The following is an 18,839-nucleotide window of genomic DNA, read 5'->3' as shown; positions in this document are numbered from 1 at the left end:
AGGCAGTAGATAAATTTTCTCTAGAATGTTCCAACGTTATAACAATTAGTTTGTCTTCCTCGGCTGTTTTAAAACCTCAATGAATGAAAAGTGATATGTTGTTTAAGGAAACAATGTTAATTAGCTATTACATTTCTTGACGTTGCACTGGCCTTGGATGCCCAGTGAGAGGTAATATAATTTAGCTAGTGAACTACATTTTAATATTAAACAGAACTAAGGAGAAGGAAGTCATGTGAATACCACAAGAAGTGAAAGAAATTCCTTTAAAGGTGGACAAAGCAATTCACAGAACTACCAGATGAGCCTCCATTTAGGAATATTGTATCATTATTACTGTGAGGTCCTGGGGTCAAATATGATGAGATTGATGGCATCCCTAGCCCTCCTTATTTAAGAAATAAACTCTATGTGTCAAATCTTCCCACTCCCCATGAACAAAGGATGGATTTTAATTTTTAAATAATGTTTAAATAAATACATAAACTAATAGTTCAACAAATCCTCCAAGTCTCAAAAATCCTCTATTGATTTGGAACTTACTAAAAATTAGTCTTTATCTGATATCATAAATAAGTTTTCTTTATTAGTAAGTTTTACTCTTTTGGGAGTCTTTTTTCAGAGCTTTTACTTTAAAAAGAATTCAATTAAAATTAGATGAAAACAACTTTTTATTGATATTTTAAGTATAATTATGTATATAAATTAATGTGCACTATAAAGATAGCTGGGTAATATGAGGAAGTTCTAGCACTTACCTTTGGTAAATAATTTTACCTCTCTGGAGGTCTACACAATGAATAAGTTAGGCTAGATAATTTTTTAAAATATTCTAAGGTTTTAACATTCTATAATCTTTCTCCTATTAGGAATTATTATCTACTGTTCTGTAAAAGAATTATGACCTTGGGGGCTTTCTGAGCATTGAGAAAGCTTATTCATACTCCAAAAGACTCCGAATTGAGCTACAGTTCATTTATCTTGTAAAACTAAAATATTTCATCAATTAAACAGCAGTCTCCAATTACCATCTGCCCTCTGGCCCCTAATTATCAAAATTATGTTATTTGCTTCTATGAGATTGCCTATAATAGATACTTTATATAAGTGGAATCACACATTATTTGCCCTTATGAGATTGGCTTATTTCTGAACATAATGTCTTCCAGGTGTATCCATAAATTAAAGGATTTACTTATTTTTTAAGGATGAATAATATTATATTGTGTATATAGGTATCTTTAATACAATATATTGTGTATATTATATATATGATACCTATCTATACAATTATAGATATTAAAAATTTGTGCTAAGTTTTTTTTTTCCCCCTAGGAAATTTATAGCTTCAGGTCTTAAATTTAAGTCCTTATCTATTTGAGTTTATTTTTGTTAATAGTGTAAGACAGGAGTCCAATTTTAATTGGTTTCATATTAATATCCAGTTTGTACAATACCATTTGTTGAAGAGACTCTCCTTTTCTCTTATGTATTATTGGTGTCTTTGTTGAAAATCAGTTGATCTTATATAAATTTGTTTCTCTTGGAGCTCCTTATTTTATTTATTTCATTGGTCTATGTCTGTCTTTGCTACAGTATTATACAGTATTGATTGTTAAAACTTTGTAATATAGTTTGAAGTCAGAAAGTGTGAGGTCTTCAGTTTTATTGTTTTTTCTTGAGATTACTTTGCCTATTCTGGATCTTTTGTGATTTCATATAAATTTTTCGTTGTTGAGGGGGATCCTAAGATTGTCGAATAAGAGGCAGCTCCAGAAAGCAGCTCCCAGAAAGAGAGATGCAGAAGCCAAGTGGTCTCCACAATACCAAATGAGGTACCAGGTTTATTTTGTGGGTCTTCTGGGACAGTGGGTATAAACCAAATAGGGCCCCTTGTGGCAAGGTGGGGCACTGCCCCACCCAGGAGGAGTACACAACCAACTGAAGGACCAGGGGATCTCCCCTCTGGGACTTTGGTTCGGATACAGCACTCTGCCCAAGCCCTCTACAACCCACAGAACAGTAGATCTTTGCCAGGCTGAAAAGCCTTAGCAAGTTGCTTGAACAGGGTAAAACAGCAACTTTGGCCCTGGGGCTGTGAACAGAGATCTGGGTGGAAGCACTGGCTGATGCCCAGAAAGCTAAAAAGCAGGTGGGACAGAGCTACCCGCCCCCCAGTAAGAAGGGGAACAGAACGCAGGGAAACAGCCCAAATGGCATGATGGGTCCCCCCGCCACTGCACAAAGCCCAGCAGGCCAAAACACTCTCACTCCAGAGTTAGGCACCTAGAACGTCAGTTAGAGAGTGACCAGGAATGCTCCAGCTCAGCGGGCAGAAGAGAAACCACCATTATAGAAACCGGACTAATTTTCCTGAGTAAATAAAAGATGCAGCAGCTCCACTGAATCTGTGGCAGCCCAGCAGCGCCTCTGCAGGCACACAAAGGAAAGGCTGCCTCCCCAAGCAGCGACCTGAGATCAAAACTATATAAATCCAAGAGATTGGGGGGGGGGCAGAAACCAGTGCAAGAAGAATGAAACCATCAAAAACCAGAACATCTCTCCTCCACCACGAGTTCATGACTCCTCACCAGCAAGGGAACAAAGCAGTATGGAGAACAAATTTGATGAATTGACAGAAGCAGGCTTCAGAAGGTGGGTAATAACAAACTTCTCTGAGTTAAAGGAACACATTCTATCCCAATGCAAAGAATCTAAAAATCTTGAAAAAATATGTTAGATGAAATGCTAACTAGAATAACCAGATTAGAGAAGAACAAGAATGACATAACGGAGCTGAAAAACACAGCACAAGAACTTCATGAAGCATACACAAGTTTCAACAGTAGAATAGATCAAGCAGAAGAAAGGATATCAGAGATAGAAGATCAAATGAATGAAATAAAATGAGAAGGCAAGAAAAGGGAACAAAGAATGAAAATAAATGAACAAAGCCTTCAAGAATATGGGATTACGTGAGAAGACCTAATCTATGCCTGATCGGTGTACTGGAAGATGACAGGGAGAATAAATACAAGCTGGAAAACACTGTTCAGGATATTGTCCAGGAGAATTTCCCCAACCTAGCAAGGCAAGCCAACATTCAAATACAGAAAATATGGAGAACACTACAACAATACTCCTCTAGAAGAGCAAACCCAAGGCACATAATCAACAGGTTCACCAGGGTTGAAACAAAGGAAAAAATACTAAGGGAAGCCAGAGAGAAAGGTTGGGTCACCCACAAAGGGAAGCACATCAGACTCACAGTGGATGTCTCAGCAGAAACCCTACAAGCCAGAAGAGAATGGGGGACAATGTTAAACATCCTTAAAGAAAAGAACTTTCAACCTAGAATTTCATATCCAGCTAAACTATGCTTCATAAGTGAAGGAGAAATGAAATCCTTTATGGAAAAGCAATTGCTGGGGATTTTGTCACTACTAGACCTGCCCTGCAAGAGCTTCTGAAGGAAGCACTAAGCACAGAAAGGAAAAATCAGTACCAGCCACTGCAAAAAAGAACCAAATGGTAAAGACCAATGATGCAATGAAGAAATTACTCCAACCAAAGGGAAAAACAACCAACCAGTAATAAAATGGCAGGATCAAATTGACAAATAACAATATGAACATTAAATGTAAATGGACTAAATGTCCCAATCAAAAGACACAGACTGGCAAATTGGATAAAAATCCAAGAACCATCAGTGTGCTGTATTCATGAAACCCACCTCATGTGCAAAGGCACACATAGACTCAAAATAAAGGGATAGAAGATTTACAAAGCAAATGAAGAACAAAAAAAAGCAAGGGTGGCAATCCTAGTCTCTGATAAAATGGACTTTAAACCAACAAAAATCAAAAGAGACAAAGAAGGGCATTACATAATGGTAAAAGAATCAAGACAAAAAGAGCTAACTATTCTAAATATATATGCATCCAATACAGGATCACCTAGATACATAAGGCAAATCCTTAATGACCTACAAGGAGACTTAGACTCCCATGCAATAATGGTGGCAGACTTTAACACTCCACTGTCAATATTAGACAGATCAACAAGACAGAAAATCAACAAGGAAATCCAGGACTTGAATACAGATCTGGACCACGTGAACTTAATAGACATTTACAAAACTCTTAACCCAAAATCCACAGAATATACATTCTTCTCACCACCACATTGCACTTACTCTAAAATTGACCACATAATTGGAAGTAAATCGCTCCTCAGCAAATGTGAAAGAATGGAAATCATAAGAAACAGTCTCTCAGACCACAGTGCAATCAAGGTAAAACTCAGAATTAAGAAACTAACTCAAAACTGCACAACTTCATGGAAACTAAACAACTGGCTCTTGAGTGATTACTGGAAAAATAATGAAATGAAGGTAAAAAAAGATGTTCTTCGAAACCAGTGAGAATGAAGACACAACATACCAGAATCTCTGTAACACATTGAAAGCAGTGTCTAGAAGAAAATTCATATCAATAAATGCCCACATGAGGAGCAAGGAAAGGTCTAATATTGACACCCTATCATCAAAATTGAAAGAGTTAGAGGAGCAAGATCAAGAAAACCCTCAAAAACTAGCAGAAGACAAGAAATAACTAAGATCAGAGTAGAACTGAAGGAGATAGAGACACAAAAAAACTCTTCAAAAAATCAACAAATCCAGGAGCTGGTTTTTTGAAAAGATCAACAAAATAGATAGACTGCTAGCCAGTCTAATAAAAAAGTAAAGAGGGAAGAATCAAATAGATGCAGTGAAAAACAATAAAGGGTACATGACCACCGATTCCACAGAAATACAAACACCATCAGAGATTACTACAGACAACCCTATGTACACAAACCAGTAAATCTGGAAGAAATGGATAAATTCCTGGACACCTGCACTCTCCCAAGAGGAAACCAGGAAGAAGTTGAATCTCTGAATAGACCAATAACAAGGGGTGAATTTGAGGCAGCAATTAATAGCCTACCAACTAAAAAAAGCCCAGGTCCAGATGAGATTACAGCTGAATTATACCAGAAATACAAAGAGGAGCTGGTACCATTCCTTCTGAAGCTATTCCAAACAATACAAAAAGAGGAATTCCTCCCTAACTCATTTTATGAGACCAACATCATCCTAATACCAAAACCGGGCAGAGACACAACTAAAAAAGCAACTTTCAGGCCAATATCCATGATGAACATTGACACAAAAGTCCCCAATAAAATACTGGCAAACAGAATGCAACAGCAAATCAAAAAGCTTATTCATCATGATCAAGTAGGCTTCTTCAGGGGGATGCAAGGCCGATTCAACATATGCAAGTCTATAAATTTAATCCATCACATAAACAGAACCAAAGACAAAAACCACACGATTATCTCAATAGATGTAGAGAAAGCCTTCAACAAAATTCAACAACGCTTCATGCTAAAAACCCTCAATAAACTAGGCATCGATGGTATGTATCACAAAATAATAAAAGCTATTTATGACAAACCCACAGTCAATATCATACTGAACAGGCAAAAACTGGAAGCATTCCCTTTAAAATCCAGCACAAGACAAGGATGCCCTCTCTCACCGCTCCTATCCAATATAGTACTGGAAGTTCTAGCCAGTGCAATCAAGCAAGAGAAAGAAATAAAGGATATTCAAATAGGAAGAGAGGAAGTCAAATTGTCTCTATTTGCAGATGGCATGGTTGTATATTTAGAAGACCCCATTGTCTCAGCCCCAAATCTCCTGACACTGATAAGCAACTTCAGCCAAGCCTCAGGATACAAAATCAATGTGCAGAAATCACTAGCATTTCTATACACCAATAACAGACAAACAGAGAACCAAATCGAAAGTGAACTCCCATTCACAATTGCTACAAAGAGAATAAAATACTTAAGAATACAACTAACAAAGGATGTAAAGAACCTCTTCAAGGAGAACTGCAAACCACTGCTCCATGAAATAAGAGAGGATACAAACAGATGGAAAAACATCCCATGCTCATGGTTGGGAAGAATCAACATCATGAAAATGGTCATATTGCCCAAAGAAATTTATAGATTTAATGCTATCTCCATTAAGTTTCCAATGACTTTCTTCATAGAACTGGAAAAAACCACTTCAAACTTCATATGCAACCAAAAGAGAGCGTGCACAGCCAAAACAATCCTAAGCAAAAAGAACAAAGCCAGAGGCATCATGCTGCCTGATTTTAAACTATACTACAAGGCCACAGTAATCAAAGCAGCATGGTACTGGTACCAAAACAGAGACATAGAACAATGGAACAGAACAGAGGCCTCAGAAGCAGCAACACATCTACAATCATCTGATCTTTGACAAACTTGACAAAAACAAGAAATGGGGAAAGGATACCCTGTTTAATAAATGGTGTTGGGAAAACTGGCTAGCAATGTGCAGAAAACAGAAACTGGACCCCTTCCTGACACCTTACGCTAAAATTAACTCCAGATGAATTAAAGATCTAAACATAAGACCTAACACCATAAAAACCCTAAGAAAACCTAGGCAAAACCATTCAGGGCATAGGCATAGGCAAGGACTTCATGGCTAAAACATCAAAAGCAATGGAAACAAAATCCAAAATAGACAAATGGGATCTAATTAAACTCCAGAGCTTCTCTACAGCAAAGGAAACAATCATTAGAGTGACTGGCAAGCAACAGAATGGGAAAAATTTTTGCAATTTACCCATCTGACAAAGGGCTAATATCCAGAATCTACAAAGAACTAAAACAAATTTACAAGAAAAAACAAACAAACAAACCCATTCAAAAGTGGGCAAAGGATATGAACAGACATTTTACAAAAGAAGACGTCGATGAGATCAACAAACATATGAAAAAATGCTCATCATCTGTGGTCATTAGAGAAATGCAAATCAAAACCACATTGAGATACCATCTCACACCAGTTAGAATGACTGTCATTAAAAAATATAAAGACAACGGATGCTGGAAAGGATGTGGAGAAATAGAAATGCTTTTACACTATTGGTGGGAATGTAAATTAGTTCAACCATTGTGGAGGACAGTGTGGTGATTCCTCAGGGACCTAGAAATAGAAATACCATTTGACCCAGCAATTCCATTACTGGGTATATACCCAAAGAATTATAAATTGTTCTATTATAAAGACACATGAACATGTATGTTCACTGCTGCATTGTTTACAACAGCAAAGACCTGGAACCAACCCAAATGTCCATCATCGATAGACTGAATAAAGAAACCTTATGCTATCGCTCATAGGTGGGTGTTAAAGAATTAGAACATGTGGACACAGGGAGAGGAGCATCACACACTGTGGTCAGTGGGGGCAGGCTAGGGGAGGGACAGCGGGGGTCGGAGGGTTGGGAGGGATAATGAGGGGAGAAATGCCAGATATACGTGATGGGGGGATGAAGGCAGCAAACCACCTTGCCATGTATGTACCTATGCAACAATCCTGCATGATCCTCACACGTACCCCAGAAACTAAATTACAATAAATAAAAAAAAATCTTTTTTTTCCAATTTGCATTTATTTATTTATTTATTTTCTTCTTCTTTTTTTTTTTTTCTTTTTTTTTTTTATTGCATTTTAGGTTTTGGGGTACATGTGAAAAACATGCAAAGTTGTTGCATAGGTGTATTCATGGCAGTGTGATTTGCTGCCTCCCTCCCCCTCACCCATATCTGGCATTTCTCCCCATGCTATCCCTCCCCAACTCCCCCACCGCTGTCCCCCCGACTCCCCCACAACAAACCCCCGTGTATAGTGCTCCCCTCCCTGTGTCTATGTGTTCTCCTTGTTCAACACCCTCCTATGAGTGAGAACATGTGGTGTTTGGTTTTGTGTTCTTGTGTCAGTTTGCTGAGAATGATGGTTTCCAGGTTCATCCATGTCCCTACAAAGGACGCGAACTCCTCATTTTTAATGGCTGCATAATATTCCATGGTGTATATGTGCCACATTTTTCCTGTCCAGTCTATCATCGATGGGCATTTGGGTTGGTTCCAAGTCTTTGCTATTGTAAACTGTGCTGCAATGAACATTCGTGTGCATGTGTCCTTATAGTGGAACGATTTATAATCCTTTGGATATATGCCCAGTAAAGGGATTGCTGGGTCAAATGGAATTTCTATTTCTAGGTCCTTGAGGAATCGCCACACTGTTTTCCACAGTGGTTGAACTAATTTACACTCCCACCAACAGTGTAAAAGTGTTCCTATTTCTCCACATCCTCTCCAGCATCTATTTTCTCCAGATTTTTTAATGATCGCCATTCTAACTGGCGTGAGATGGTATCTCAATGTCGTTTTGATTTGCATTTCTCTAATGACCAGTGATGATGAGCATTTTTTCATATGTTTGTTGGCCTCTTGTATGTCTTCTTTTGTAAAGTATCTGTTCATATCCTTCGCCCATTTTTGAATGGGCTTGTTTGTTTTTTTCTTGTAAATCTTTTTTAGCTCGTTGTAAATTCTGGATATCAGCCCTTTGTCAGATGGGTAGGCTGCAAAAATTTTTTCCCATTCTGTTGGTTGCCGATTCACTCTATTGACTGTTTCTTTTGCCGTGCAGAAGCTGTGGAGTTTGATTAGGTCCCATTTGTCTATTTTGGCTTTTGTTGCCAATGCTTTTGGTGTTTTGGTCATAAAAAAGAAGGAATCCTTCCCAAATCATTTTATGAGACCAACATCATCCTAATACCAAAACCCGGCAGAGACTCAACAAGAAAAGAAAATTACAGGCCAATATCCATGATGAATATAGATGCAAAAATCTTCAATAAAATACTGGCAAGCCGATTGCAACAGCACATCAAAAAGCTTATCCACCATGATCAAGTAGGATTCATCCCGGGGATGCAAGGCTGGTTCAATATACACAAGCCTATAAATGTAATTCACCACATAAACAGAACCAAAGACAAAAACCACATGATTATCTCAATTGATGCAGAGAAGGCCTTCGACAAAATTCAACAGCCCTTTATGCTAAAAACTCTCAATAAACTAGGTATCGACGGAACGTACCTCAAAATAATAAAAGCTATTTATGACAAACTGACAGCCAATATCATACTGAATGGGCAAAAACTGGAAGCATTCCCTTTGAAATCGGGCACTAGACAAGGATGCCCTCTCTCACCACTCCTGTTCAATATAGTACTGGAAGTTCTAGCCAGAGCAATCAGACAAGAAAAAGAAATAAAGGGTATTCAATTAGGAAAGGAGGAAGTCAAATTGTCTCTATTTGCAGACAACATGATTGTATATCTAGAAGACCCTATCATCTCAGCCCAAAATCTCCTTAAACTGATAAGCAACTTCAGCAAAGTCTCAGGATACAAAATCAATGTGCAAAAATCACAAGCATTCCTATACACCAATAATAGACTTAAAGAGAGCTAACTCAAGAACGAACTGCCATTCACAATTGCTACAAAGAGAATAAAATACCTAGGAATACAACTAACAAGGAACGTAAAGGACCTCTTCAAGGAGAACTACAAACCACTGTTCAACGAAATAAGAGAGGACACAAACAGATGGAGAAACATTCCATGTTCATGGTTAGGAAGAATTAATATCGTGAAAATGGCCATACTGCCCAAAGTAATTTACAGATTCAACGCTATCCCCATCAAGCTACCAATGACCTTCTTCACAGAACTGGAAAAAACCACCTTAAACTTCATATGGAACCAAAAGAGAGCCCGCATAGCCAAGCCAATTCTAAGCAAAAAGAACAAAGCGGGAGGCATCACACTACCGGACTTCAAACTCTACTACAAGGCTACAGTAATCAAAACAGCATGGTACTGGTACCAAAACAGAGATATAGACCAATGGAACAGAACAGAGGCGTCGGAGGCAACACAACATATCTACAACCACCCGATCTTTGACAAACCTGATAAAAACAAGCAATGGGGAAAGGATTCCCTGTTCAATAAGTGGTGTTGGGAAAACTGGCTAACCATATGCAGAAAGCAGAAACTCGACCCCTTCCTGACACCTTACACTAAAATTGACTCCAGATGGATTAAAGACTTAAACATAAGGCCTAACACCATAAAAACACTAGAAGGAAACCTAGGCAAAACCATTCAGGACATAGGCGTAGGCAAGGACTTCTTCTTCTTTTTTAAAATTTATTTTACTTTAGGTGCATACTATATCTGGCATTTCTCCCCATGTTTTCCCACCCTCCCCTCCCCTCCCTCCCCACCCCCCATTGTCTCTCCCCTACCCCCCCAACTGTCCCCTGTGTGTGATACTCCTCTCCCTGAGTGCATGTGTTCTCGTTGTTCAACACCCACCTATGAGTGAGAACATATGGTGCTTGGCTTTCTGTTCTTGGGTCAGTTTGCTGAGAATGATGGTTTCTAGATTCATCCAAGTCCCTACAAAGGACGTGAACTCATCGTTTTTTATGGCTGCCTAGTGTTCCATGGTGTATATGTACCACATTTTCTTTGTCCAGTCTATCACTGATGGGCATTTGGGTTGGTTCCAGGTCTTTGCTCTTGTACACAGGGCTGCAATGAACATTCGTTTGCATGTGTCTTTATAGTAGAATGATTTATAGTTCTTTGGGTATATACCCAATAGTGGGATTGCTGGGTCAAATGGAATTTCTATTTCTAGATCCTTGAGAAATTGTCACACTGTCTTCCACAATGGTTGAACTAATTTACACTCCCACCAACTGTGTAAGAGTGTTCCTATTTGTTGATTTTTTATCATGAGAAGGTGATGAATGTGTCAATTGCTTCTTCTGCATCAATAAGAAAATTATATAAATTTTATTCTTTATACAGCTAATGTTATTGTATGGCAGTGATTAGTTTTCATATATTGAACAATCTTTGCATCTTAGGATAACTACTAATTGGTCATGGTGTATAATTCTTTTGATATGCTGTTGAATTCGGTTTGCTAATATATTGTTGAGTCTTTTTCAATGTGTTCATTGAATATACTGACTTGTAATTTTCTTTTACTGGAGTGTCTTTGTCTGATTTTGGTGGCAGGGGAATGCTGGCCTCACAGAATAATTTTGGAAGTCTTCTCCATTCTCCAAATGTTTGAAATAGTTTTAAAGTTTTGACCTTATTTCTTCTTCAAATATTTGATAGAATTCACTAGTGAAACAATCTGATCCTGGGATTTTGTTTGTTGAGATGTTTTAGTTACTAACTAAATCTTCTTATTTATAATTGGTCTGTCTATACTTTCAATTTTTTCTTGATTCCATTTCAGTATGTTGTATGTTTCTAGGAACATATGCATTTCCTCTAGATTTTCCAGTGTGTTGTCATGCAGTTGTATATTGTAGCTTCTCACGATCCTTTATATTTCTGTGCCATCAGTTGTAAGGTCTTCTCTTTAATTTCTAACTTTATTTATTTGAGTCTTTTCTCATTCTTTCTTAATTTTCTAAAGATTTGTTAATATAGTTCATCATTTACAAAAATTAATCCTTAGTTTTGCTGGTTTTTAATTGTCTAGTCTTCATTTTATTTCTGCTCTAATCTTTAGTATTAATTGCTGTCTTTGTTTTTAGTTTTCAGTTCTCTGAAATTTACTTTTAGGTTGTATATTTTAAATATTTCTACTATTTTAATGTAGGCATTTATTGCTACAAACTTCCCTATGGTACAGCTTTTGTTGTATCTCATAATTTGGGTATGTTGTACTTTCACTTCCAGTTGTATTAATATATTTTTTGATTTCCATTATGACTTCTTATTTGACAAATTTAATTTCTACATATTTTTAAGTGTTTCAATGTTTCTTCTGTAGTTTATCATTTTATATTGTGTGGTCACAAATATATTTCATATTATTTAAACCTTCAATTTGTTAAGACTTGTTTCATGGTCTAACATCTCTACTGGACTATGTTCTGTGTTCACTTCAGAAAACTGAGAATTCTGTTGCTGCTGAATGGAATGTTTTCTATAAACATATGGTATATGTATATGTATGTGTATGTTAGGTCCATGTGTGTGTGTGTGTGTGTGTGTATGTATGTATATATATGTTAGACACATTTTGTCAATGTTATTCAGGTCTCCTTTTTTTCCTCATTGGTTTTCTTTTCTGATGTTCTATCCATTGTTGAAAGTAGAATTTTAAGTCCTCTATTTTTATTGAATTGCTGTCTATTTCTTCCTTCAATTTTGTTAATACATGTTTTATATAGTTAGGTTTTCTTTTTTTTTTTCTTTTTTTTTTTTTTTGACAGTTTGAGTACCAATAAGTCTTTATTTATTCATTGTATTTTCCCAGGGAAAGGAGAGGGGAAGGGAAGTCAGCATGTGTTAATAAATGATTAGAAAATGGGAAAGGAAATACCCAGTACAGCAAAATCAACCATCAAATAAACACACCCCAGTGATGGGGTCACCAAAGCCCAAAGGGGCTCAATCTCCTGCAGTTTAGGAATGAGGGAAAGGGATCAGGTTTTCTTATGTTGGGTACAGACACACACACACACAAACACACACACACACACACACACATATGTTACATTTTCTAGATGAATTGACCTTTCTATCATCACATACTATTTCTTTGACCCCAATTACACTTTTATTTTTTTTTCTTTAAGTTCTGGGGTACATGGGCAGAACGTGCAGGTTTGTTACATAGGTATACACATGCCTTGTTGGTTTGCTGCATCCATCCCCCCGTCATGGACATTAGGTGTTTCTCCTAATATTATCCCTTCCCAATCCCCCCACCCTCTACTATCCCTACCCTAGCCCCCACCCATTCTCGACAGTCCTCTGTGTGTGATGCTACCATCCCTGTGTCCATGTGTTCTCATTGTTCAACACCTATGAGTGAGAACATGCAGTGTTTGGTAACAAATTTCCTTGGTTTTTATTTCCCTAGGTAAGCCTTTTTTTTTCTTTTGCCTTAAAGGGACAGTTTTGCTGAATATAGTATAGAATATCAGGGTATATTTTTTTTTCCAGCACTTTGTATATATCAGTCCCCTTTCTTCTGAACTGCAAGATTTCTGCTGAAAAATCTGTTTCTAGTCCTACTGAAGCTCCCTTGCATGTGAAGAGTCAATTTGGTCTTGCTTCCTTTAATCTTCTCTTTGTTTTTGACTTTTCAAAATTTGATTATAATGTGTCTCAGTGTAGTCTTCAAACTTACTTTATGTAGGGTCCTTTGGACTGTACAAAAATATACTTCACTTACCTCTTCAGATATGGGGGGATTCAGGCCTTTATTTCTTTAAAGCAGTTGTCTGCTCATATCTTTATTTTTTCCTTCTGTAAATCTCATAATGCCTATATTGGTTTACTTCATTGTGTCCCATAAATTCCACAGGATTTCTTCATTGTTTTAATTGTTTTTTATATTTGCTCTTTTGGTGGAATAATTTCAAATTACCTGTCTTTGAGCTTATTGTTTCTTTCTTATGTTTGAAGAAGTCTTCTTTGATACTCTCTACTAAATTTTTTCAGTTCAGTTACATCATTTTTCAGTTTCAGAATCTGTTTCATTCTTTATATGGTTTCTATATTTTTGTTGGTATCCTTTTTTTGTTAATGGATCATTTTTCTAATTTGTGTTTAGTTTTCTATCTCCCTTCTCTTGTAGCTTATGAAGCTTCTTTCAAACAATTGTTTTGAATTATTTGTCAGGCAATACACAGATCTCCAAACCTTTAGAATTGATTACTGGAGATTTATATTGTTCCTTTGATAGCTTCATATTTTCTTTTTTCTTCACATTCTTGATACTTTTGCATTAGTATCTGTACTGTTGAAGAACCAGCCACATCTTTCACTCCTTATGAAGTTGCTTCAGAAGGAAAACATGTCCTCATTTGGTCCAGCTACAGATTCTGGGTGTCTCTCAAATATTTTCAAGAGACATATGTTCTTCACATATCTCCTTCCTTGGGAAGGAGGCAGTCTCAGGATTGTGCACTTTCTCCCAATCTTTCATAACCAGCTTAGTGCTGAAAGCCACCCAACCCATTTTCCTAGGTCAGTATACTGAGATGCTACTTTCTTTTGGTGAAAGTTCCCTTTCCTTTTTTCCCTCCTGAAGCAGACATCTCAGGATTTTATGTCTTCTTTCAGTTCTGCTGAGCTGATCTGACTGATGAGATGTCAGCTGAGAGCTATGCCATCTACTTATAGCAACATTTCAGCTGTGACAGCTGTTGAGTTGCATGCCATCTGACGAAATCTGTGTCAGCTTCTGGAATCCATGTCAGCTGCTGAAAGATACATACTAAGTTGAGAACTGTGCCATATGCTGAAATGAAATCATGCTGTCTGGCAAAATCTGCACTGGATGCTGAGAACCACACAGTCCACTGGGATCCAAGGCATATGGTGAGAGCTGTGCTGCCTAATGGGCTGTGCACTGTCAGCTGAGAACTGCAACAGGTGTTCAGATATATGCCATATGCTGAGTCTGCATCAGCTGCTGAGATCTGTGTTAGCTTCTGAGAACTTGGACATCATCTGAGAGTAATAATGTATTCTGAGAACTGTACCAGCTGCTTAGAGCAACACTGGCTATTGATATCTATACAATCATCTAATAGCTATGGTGGCTGCTGATAATTGTACTGTCTGCTGAGGCTCATGCTGTCTGCTAAGATCCATGTAATAATTTACTGAGATCCACACTAGCTGTTGAAATACGTGCCATAAGCTGAGCCATGGCACCTTCTGAGAAACATTTCTTCTTTGCTCTTAGCTTCCCTGACTCATTCCAATTATTCTGGGTTCCCTCGGTGCTCTAGGTCAGGTGAGATAGAATAAGGACTTTTGAGTAGCACCCCATGTACCTAGGGATGCTGGAAGCATACTTTTCTCTCTATTTTCCTCAATTTCATGGGAGAAATCACAGGCCAAGTTGATCTCTCTCTACATGGAACTATGCCAGATTGGGGTAGGGTATGGAATGGGCAAATTGGAACTTCTCCTCTTATCTGTTTCTTTTTTTTTTTTTTTTAATAAAGATGGAGTTTCACCATGTTGGTTAGGCTGGTCATGAACTCCCGACCTCAGGTGATCCGCCCGCCTTGGCCTCCAAAGTGCTTGGATTATAAGCGTGAGCTACCACTCCCGGCCTCCTCTTATCTGTTTCAATGTGGCTGTTCTTAGTCTTTGGCTTCTCTGGGATGCTACAAATTCTTAACCGGATTCTCAGGAAGGTATTTTTTGTCTATACATGCTTATTAAATTGGCATTTTTCTGAGGGAATCATTTCTAAGACATTCTATTTTTTTGTCTTGTTGACATCACTCAATATTTGATTACAGTACACAAAATTCCTTAGTTGATAGTCCAAAGAGTATTTTATGACTTTCTTACAAATACTATTTCATGAGACTGGAGACTGCTGTTCCTGCATTTTCCTTATTTCCACATTCGAAAGGAATGGTAGAGTTTCTACTACTAGACATCTCATGACTAATTAAATGAATTAACAATATATAGGAAAAGTTTGTTCAGATCTTCCAGTGTCAGCATCTCAAATTTGTATTGCATTATCTTCTGTTGGATTGTGCAAATTTTTCCAAACTTTAGTACATTAACTTCTCATATTAAAAACTACCAAATTTACATAGATTACTCTTTCATTATGCCCCTTAATATCTAACGGGCATTCATTCACATCCTGTATTTTCACACTACTATAAGGAACTGCCCAAGACTGGGAAATTTATAAAGGAAAGAGGTTTAATTGACTCATAGGTTACCATGACTGGGAAGGTTTCAGGAAACTTACAATCACACCAGAAGGCAAAGGGAAGCAAGGCAACTTCTTCACAAGGCATCAGGAAAGAGAAGGAACACAGGAGGAACTACTAAACACTTATAGAACCATCAGATCTCATGATAACTCAGCCACTATCATGAGAAATACATGGGGAATAAACCACCTCCATGATTCAATTACCTCCACATAGGCTTTCCCTAGACACATGAGGATTATGGGGATTATAATTCAAGATGTTATTTGGGTGGCGATATAGCCAAACAATATCACAGCCCAAGATAGAAATACAACAATACTATTACATAATCACAAATGCAAAGGAGACCAAAAACTGTTATAAAATATTTATTTACCTTTCCTTTTGTATCAGTTTTGTGTATCTGCAAAGCAAATTATCACATAGTGACTTAAAGCTACACCTATTTATTAACTCATAATTCTATAAGCCAGAAATCCAGGCATATTTGACTGAATTCTCCTTCTAAGGACATCACCAGACTGAAATCAATGGGTCCACTAGGCTGTACTCTTATATGGAGAATCTGGGAAAATATTTGCTTATAAGCTCATCCATATTGTTGGAAAAAATTCAGAATAAAGTTCTCAGTTTATTGCTTGCTGGCTATCAGTCGGAAATTTTTCTCAGCTTCCAGTGGCCATACTTAGGTCCTGAGCTGTGGTCCACTTAAGATCAGAGCTCACAAAGGCATGGTAAATATTTCTCACATTTCAAATTGCTTTGACTTCCTTTTTTGCTAACAACTCGAAACAAATTTTTTAAAAGGGCTTGTATGATTACATTAGGCCTATTAAATAAGCTTTCTGATTAATAAGTCATCTGAAAAATCCCTTTTGCCATGTGTATTAGTCCACTTTCATACTGCTATGAAGAAGTACCCAAAATGGTGTAATTTTTAAAGAAAAAGGTTTAATGGACTCACAGTTTCACATAGCTGGGAAGGCTTCACAATCACAGTGGAAGTCAAAGGAGAAGCAATGTCACATCTTACATGGCAGCAGGCAAGAGAGTGTGTGCAGGGGAACTGCCCTTTATAAAACCATCAGATCTCATGAGACTTATTCTCTATCATGAGAACAGAACAAGAAAAACCTGCCCCCATGATTCAGTAACCTCACACTGAGTCCCTCTCTTGACACATGGAGATTATGGGAGCTACAATTCAAGATGAGATTTGGGTTGGGACACAGCCAAATCATATCACCATGTAATGCAACAGAATCACTGGAGTAACTCCAGAGGCCAAACATTACAGGGGCCAGCTTAGAATTATGTGTAGCACATACATTTAAATATTGAGCCTCAGATCTATGCCTAAGTGTTCCTGTTAACTGATATCCTCTTGGTATATTTTGTTTCATGTATCCCTATCCACCACAGGCATTGCTCAGTTTTGCAGCAAGGCTTATCCTTGCAACAGTAAATGATGTTAAGAACATGAAAGCCATGAATCCTGACTCTATTCTGTAGTAGACTCTGAAGCCAATAGGAGATGATAAAGACCATAGTATTTTTTCTTAGAAGTAAGATTAGGTCTTTCAAGATTCTTCAGAGTAGAGCATGCTTAAAACAAACTAACCTTGGTATTGGAAATACAGTCCCCAATTTATGATTGTGCACCTCAAGATTTTTCAACTTTATCATGGTGGAAAATCAATATACATTCAATAAGCACACTTCTTGTCTTACAATAAGGTTATATACAGATAAACTTATTATAAGTAGAAAATATGGTAAGTCAAATTTGCAATATTGCATATTTGACTTACCGTATTTTCTACTTACAACAGGTCCATTGAGATGTAACCTCATCAGAAAATAAAGGACATCTGTACTTATTTTCTCTTCTGCCATGGCTTCAGTGTATTATTATGATAAAACTATTATATCATTCTCCACCACACACAAACACCCTAGGTAAAAGGTAAGAAAAGAAAGAACAAATTTGCTGTTGTGAATAGAAAATCCATAGAGTTTATCCTCAGTGTTTCCTTAGGAAAAATAATAACACAGTTTAGCAATCAAAAATAATATATAGTATCTATGTTATTTGCTTTCCTCTTTTGATTATTTTTTGAAATTGGGACATATTATTTCTTGCAGCTTTTAGGTAATATGCATTCAACTTTTTCATAAACCTAGATATACTGAGTTGAATTTTTCCTGAAAAACTTATTTTGTATGATCATTTATTTTGTAGTCATTTTCAATTATTTTGTAAGCTGAATTTTGAATTGGCATTAAGTTTCTACGTATCAATGAAGAAAATGACTATGACATGTCATTTATATTCATAAACTTGGGCATGAGTATAGCTCTATGTTGGGCACCACAATAATGCATCAAGCAATTTTTAAAATATGAATCTCTCGTCAATAGGTTCATGTATTTTGTTAGAATAGATCTTTACCAAAATTTTCCAAATATTTGAAATATCGGACAGAAACACTATTCACAAAATTACTATATTAATTGCTATAAAATAATATTATATCAGTGGTTGGTATAAAAAATTTGTAGTCCCACTTCCCCCCTAGCTGATAATCTTGTGCATGTCATCATGATGCATACAAATATGAAAATTATTTCCACACACATTTTATCATACTGTGCCTTTCCAATTTTATTATTGATATATCCAGAGTAACCCATTATTCTATCTTTTCAGAATCAGTAGATGTTTCCTTAACTGCTGCCTTTCTTAGTTTTTTTTTTTTTTTTTTTTTTCACGTCTTCCTTGGCTCTCTGAAACTGAGTTTTAACTAATTTTCAGGGGAAAGGAAAATTTATTTTTTTGCCTGTCCATTGCCATCTTTAAATTTCTTTCCCCAAATGTCTCTAGCTCCATTTCTTTACTGTCAGACAACATGTAGTTACCAGACTAAGATGGCAGCAGTTTCTTGCAAACCATTATCTAGACTCTTACCATTGGCACCTCACCCAGTGTATCACCTTGGGTAGATAGACAGATAGATAGATAGATAGATAGATAGATAGATAGATAGATAGATAGATAGATTAATAGATATTCTCTTTT

Source organism: Aotus nancymaae, unplaced genomic scaffold (assembly GCF_030222135.1).
Source record: "Aotus nancymaae isolate 86718 unplaced genomic scaffold, 86718_ANA_hifiasm-v0.15.2.pri h1tg000004l, whole genome shotgun sequence".
Taxonomy (NCBI): domain Eukaryota; kingdom Metazoa; phylum Chordata; class Mammalia; order Primates; family Aotidae; genus Aotus; species Aotus nancymaae.
Note: the sequence above shows the minus strand (reverse complement) of the source record.